Source organism: Dendropsophus ebraccatus, chromosome 9 (genome assembly GCF_027789765.1).
Source record: "Dendropsophus ebraccatus isolate aDenEbr1 chromosome 9, aDenEbr1.pat, whole genome shotgun sequence".
Taxonomy (NCBI): Eukaryota; Metazoa; Chordata; class Amphibia; order Anura; family Hylidae; genus Dendropsophus; species Dendropsophus ebraccatus.
This window is the reverse complement of record NC_091462.1, coordinates 72810923-72816922: the sequence shown is the minus strand read 5'-3', so window position 1 is coordinate 72816922 and position 6000 is coordinate 72810923.

The following is a 6000-nucleotide window of genomic DNA, read 5'->3' as shown; positions in this document are numbered from 1 at the left end:
TGTATAGAAGGTCAAACAGCTTGTCAGTTATTTAGGATTTTCCTGATGTCGGTGGAGATCTGTTATTGCCGTGATGATGCTATAATATGCTGACCCTTTGTATTTAATTTTTATGACTGAATTGTTATTTCAATTAAAAATTTGAATTTGAAAAAGCTTAAAGGGAACCAGGCTGGTTTGTACCAGGTACAGAGCTGCAGACACAGGGAAATAGATGAGAGGGGAATAAAACAAGTGATGCTTTTGTCTTTTCTGATGGCAAAGTAAAAAAAAATAGCATTTTTCCTTGAAAGTTGAAGTGCCACAGCTATCTACCTGTATCTGCAGTTCTGGACCTGTCAGACTCCCTTTAATATATTTTCAAGTTTTTTTTCTATGTAGCATTCTGACACTTACTGCAGAGCTAATCTGGATCTATTAAAATGTACCTGTCATGATGTACACTGACCTGATCAGCGTGAAATTCATTCTGCAGTCAAAAGTTTGGGAATCCATGGATATGACCGCGTTGGGTCAGTTCCGTGCACAAGCCCTGTTGGATCAGAATGGGGCTCGCACACAGTTACAGCCCCGTATGGTCGTATCCATGGATACAGCAGAATAGATTTTACACCGACTGGGTCAGTGTACTTCATGACAGGTACACTTTAAAGGGGTTAACCAGGCTTATAAAACATTTCTTCTAGAAACAGCACCACTTCTGTCTCCAGCTCACTTCCATTGAAGCTAAAGCAGGGGAACGGGGAACAGTCCGCAGCAGCAAATCCAAAAGTGAAAAAATGTTCCAGCAAAAAAGTCCCTACAAACACTTACTTTATTGTAGAAAAAACTTCCTTAAAAACAGCATGTGAACAAGTACATATAAGCTAGCTTATACGTACTTGTTTACATGCTGTTTTTTATGGAAGTTTTTTCTACAATAGTGTTTTTAAGGACTTTTTTTTGCTGGAACATTTTTTCACTTTTGGATTTGCTGCTGCGGACTGTTCCCCGTAAAGTTCCTTCTGCTTTTTTTTTTCTTCTTGGATTTACAAAAAAAAAAGTTCCTTCTGCATTTTTGGCCCAACACAACAACTTTGGACAAGGTAGAGTGTTTCTGAAAACTGCTATGATATTTCAGCATAATTATGGGGTATGCGTTTTTTTTCTCATTTTGCCTGATTTATACCCACTCTAAGGTTTAAAAGCATGAAGCCTCATAGCTCCCTGCTAAACTGTGTACACAGCAGTCAGTAAGCACTGGTGGGGAGGTCAAATCCTTGTGCAGAGGAACGGTGGGGCAGTTGTCCATAGTAACCAACTTTCATTACAGCTTTCATTTTTAGAGGCCTTTCTGAAATGAAAGACATATTCTGGTTGGTTGCTATGAGAAACTTATTTACTGGTCAATCTGCAGAAGTTTTTTAAGAGGTTAAGACTGATACCTACCTGATACTTTATAACATTCTGGAGCGGAATACCTGGAGCTGGGAGTTTCTCTGGACTACAGAGGGTTCTTTTATACATTGTGAATATGAAAAACCCTGTAGCTAGGCAACTACTGTATCCATGGCAACTATCTTCATTTGTTGAAGTCTGTTTCCACTGTTTAGTGTCAAACCCAGTGCAGACAGAATTGACAGCACACATTGGAAAACCCACATAGGGAATTAGGGATCAATAGAGAAGTGGTGGATTTTTGTGTCAAAAATCTTTGTGCAATCGCTTTATTGCTCCAAAATATGGTACGTTTGGTTCCTAGTCTGCCTTCCAAGTAAAATGAGTGTGGAAGCATGAAATTGTATATTTATGGTCAGTCTTATAGGTGAGATTCATTATTTGGGTGGGTTCACACTGAGGAATTTTCGTGGATTAACCCTGAGGAATTCCGTCGGCTGTCCGCGCGCCTTTCCGCCGGCTCCATAGACCCCATTCCATGGGCCGGCATATTCCGCTATCCGCCGAAAGAAGTGACATAGAATGGTGTCTATGGAGCCGGCGGAAAGGTGCGCGGTCAGTATGAACCTACCCTAAATGTGTAATGATAAAATACCTTTATCAGAAGTGACTGCAGCAATGGGAAAATCATTTGTAATATTCCTGAGCCCTAGGATTCTCTTTTACTTTCCAGAACATCTATGATTGTGTGCTCCAAAGGGATAGGTACAGTATGGATGGAGGACGAATGTACTTGATGCAATATATTCTGCATTTGTTCAGAAATCTGTGGGGTAACACAAAGGTTCAACCAGGGTCCGACTGCTCATCTAGAAGTCAGTGTTCTCTGCCTCTGAACAGTGGCCTCTTCCATGTCTTCCTGTGCAGCTCCCTGCTTGTTAGTACCGTTTAGCCCTGAGTTTTGTATATTCTGTCCTACTTAAACACAATTGGGAAATTGTTTGATCTGCAAAACTCACTGTTCTCAATGTGGAGATAAATCAAGTTTTGTTGCCAATGGTCAAGTATCCCAAGGGAAGAAATGTTAACCTGTTTGGGCCTTTGAGGTGGCCTATGAAGAATAACATATATGAAAGTTTGAAAAAAGGACATATCCACCCATCAGTTTCTCCCATGGGAGACAGATTTTATAATGTTAGTGATCAGGGAAATAGAAATGAATGGAAAATAGCATTTAATACCCTGGAAGACTATTTTGATTTCTTTGTCATGCCTTTTGAAATGAGTAACAATTGTTCTGAAATTTCCAAAGACGAAATAAGCCTGTGATGTATATAAAAAAAAATGCACAACACTTAATGTGTCACTGTCATGTTGTGTTTTTTTAGTTTTTTTAGTCCAGGCGTTTTTAAGGGTTGGGTTTATTAGGCAAATATGCCATTATCTGCATTCAAAAAACTTTCCCTCGTTCCCCCTTCCCCTTCTCTGTCCCACATTCACTGCTCATTATCAGGAAATCTCCACTCTTTTACATCAGTCGAGCCCTGTCTGTTCTATGGAGAGGGGAGAGGGGAGGAGAGAGATTAGTCACCAGCAGAGAGCAGAGAACAAAGCATTACACAGCTGTGTGAGAGCTGGTATTCAGAGGTCAGAGCTGACCTCAGAGGCGATAACCTGTTGATGTAGCTGTATATTAACTCTTTGTTGTCCTGTTTTGGTGCCTCATCTTCCTTTACCCCTCCCCTCTCCATAAGAGAACCATGAAGACAGGGGGAGAGCTTTAAATTTATTTTTGATGATAAAAATGCTTTTTTCAGCTACCCAATTGAAAAGTTTCTTAAAAAGTTTATTTAAAAAAATGTAAATGACAGTGACACTTTAAACAATATATGCATAAGAAGAACAATTTTTATTAGAACCAAAGACTTTAACCCCTTAACGACATCGGGCGTAAATTTACGCCCTGATGCCGGTAAGGGAGTTCAGAGCGGGGCCGCGCGGCGACCCCGCTCTGAACCGCGGCGGTCCCGGGTGCCACTTGTAGCCTGGGACCGCTGGTATTAGCGGGCACGGTCCGATCGCCGTGCCCGCTAATACAGTAATCAGATGCAGCTGTCAAACATGGCAGCTGCATCTGATTACCGGACGCAGCGTCATCCCTGGTGTCTAGTGGGGAGATCGCTCGAGGAGCGATCTCCGTAACTGAAGCCGGCCGGGGACCGCTCCAAGATGGCGCCGTCCCCGGCTCGGCACTCGTTTGTTTCCGGCTGCAGCAGCCGAAAGCAAACGAGTGACGATCTCATGGATCTCTGCAGCATATCTATGCTGCAGAGATCTCAATGAGAGATTAAAGCACTTATACTAGAAGTCCCCCAGGGGGGCTTCTAGTATAAGTATAAAAGTAAAAAAAAAGTGTCATTATTAGTAAAAAGCCCCCTCCCCTAATAAAAGTCTGAATCACCCCCTTTTCCCAGGTTATAAATAAAAGTAAATAAATAAATAAACATGTTTGCTATCGTAGCATGCGTAATCGCCCGAACTATTAATTACTCACATTCCTGATCTCGCACGGTAAACGGCGTCAGCGCAAAAAAATCGCAAAGTGCAAAATTGCGCATTTTTGGTTGCATCAAATCCAGAAAAATTGTAATAAAAAGCGATCAAAAAGTTGTATATGCGCAATCAAGGTACCGATAGAAAGAACATATCATGGCGCAAAAAATGACACCTCACATATCCCCATAGACCAAAGGATAAAAGCGTTATAAGCCTGGGAATGGAGCGGTTTTAAGTGACGTATATTTGTTGACAATGGTTTAAATTTTTTACAGGCCATCAGATACAATATAAGTTATACATGTTATATATCGTTTTAATCGTAACGACTTGAGGAACATATATAACAAGTCAGTTTTACCCCAGGGCGAATGGCGTAAAAACACATTTCCCCCAAATAAACAAAATGCGTTTTTTTTTCAATTTCACCACACTTTGAATTTTTTTCTGGTTTCGCAGTGTACTTTATGCAAAAATTCAGCCTGTCATTGCAAAGTACACTTAGTGACGCAAAAAATAAGGGCTCATGTGGGTCTCTAGGTGGAAAAATGCAAGTGCTATGGCCTTTTAAGCACAAGGAGGAAAAACCGAAAACACAAAAATCGAAATTGGCTCTGTCCTTAAGGGGTTTAAAACACAGATGTATACAGAAGTGTTCAAAGGGGAGAAACCATGATAAGCCACACTTCTATGCCGGGAAAACCACCGCACAACTGTAACATATAGCTATTCTCTATAACCCAAACCATGTATATATAGATTGTATTGTATATAGATGTACTATGTGCACAATAAACCAATATGTATGAACATAAAAATATAATTTAATTACTTTTAATATTTTAGTAATATTACACTATTAGCAACATGCCTAAGAGAGATAATTATACCAGTATACTGGGACGGAAAAGAAGAGCGGTCCCTGCACCAGACCCTGCCCTACGCCTTCCATTAGCTAAATGCTAAATGTATCTGATTCTGAGCCATTGCGTCTTTATATATGTAGATTCTAAAGTGTTATCCAATATAAGACATGAGAGGGAGGTACTCATATGGAAGACCCCTAAACCCAGAACAGAATATGGCTCTGCTGTTGTACATCTGCATCTGATTATATATGGATCTTATACAGATAAAAGGTTTAATAACAAAATATCTAAAATCTAATAATATTCATATGTAGAAATATGCTGCCAATATGTCACTCATCACAGATTCCTCTAAATATTTAGTTCAACACATCTAAGCGCAATGAGAAAGAAAAGAATATAAAAGAACAAACAGTGCCATGAAATAAATAGCCATGCAATAACATATATGTATACCATCAGGAATATATATATATGACAAATAAACTGCACAATAGATAGTGGTACGATAAACATTGACCATGCGCATTAGTGAGTGCAGCCAGTACTGCATTGCATAATATGTAACATTGTTATCATATATGTACATACAGGCAAAATATATGATATCACTCCATACTGCTTACTATACTTACTATACTATACATTTCTTTTTTTTTTTGGTACTCAAATTCTAGATAATTCTGGTGGCCTACCTTGGGTAGAGATGTCAAAGCCTATATCTCGGCATGTGTGATGTGAGACCACCCCTAGAGTACATCTAGCAAAGGAGTTATGCACTATGGAGTCCACCTATATCCAATGGAAAATCTGTGGTTTGAGTGGTTATTGGCAGGTTTAGCAAGATGTGCCACTTTATTCCCTTGAACGGTTTGCCTAACACTTAGATGTTAATTATGTTATTTACTGATTATATTGTCAAACCTGACAAGAAATTTTGGAAATTCCTTTTTAAAAATTGGAAGATTTTTTTATTTTTTTTCATCTGCATTTCTGCCCAAAATGAATTGCCAGACATATTATTTGAATCAGTCTGTGGAACCATATTTATCTCTGATAAACAATTTGATTAGACGTTGTATTTGTCTCTGGTACAATTTGCAATCAACTATAACAGAAGAAGATCTTCAGATACTTTCTCTGTAATTTTTCTGTAATTATCGATATTACCCTAGGTTTTTTTCTCTGCCCACTACTA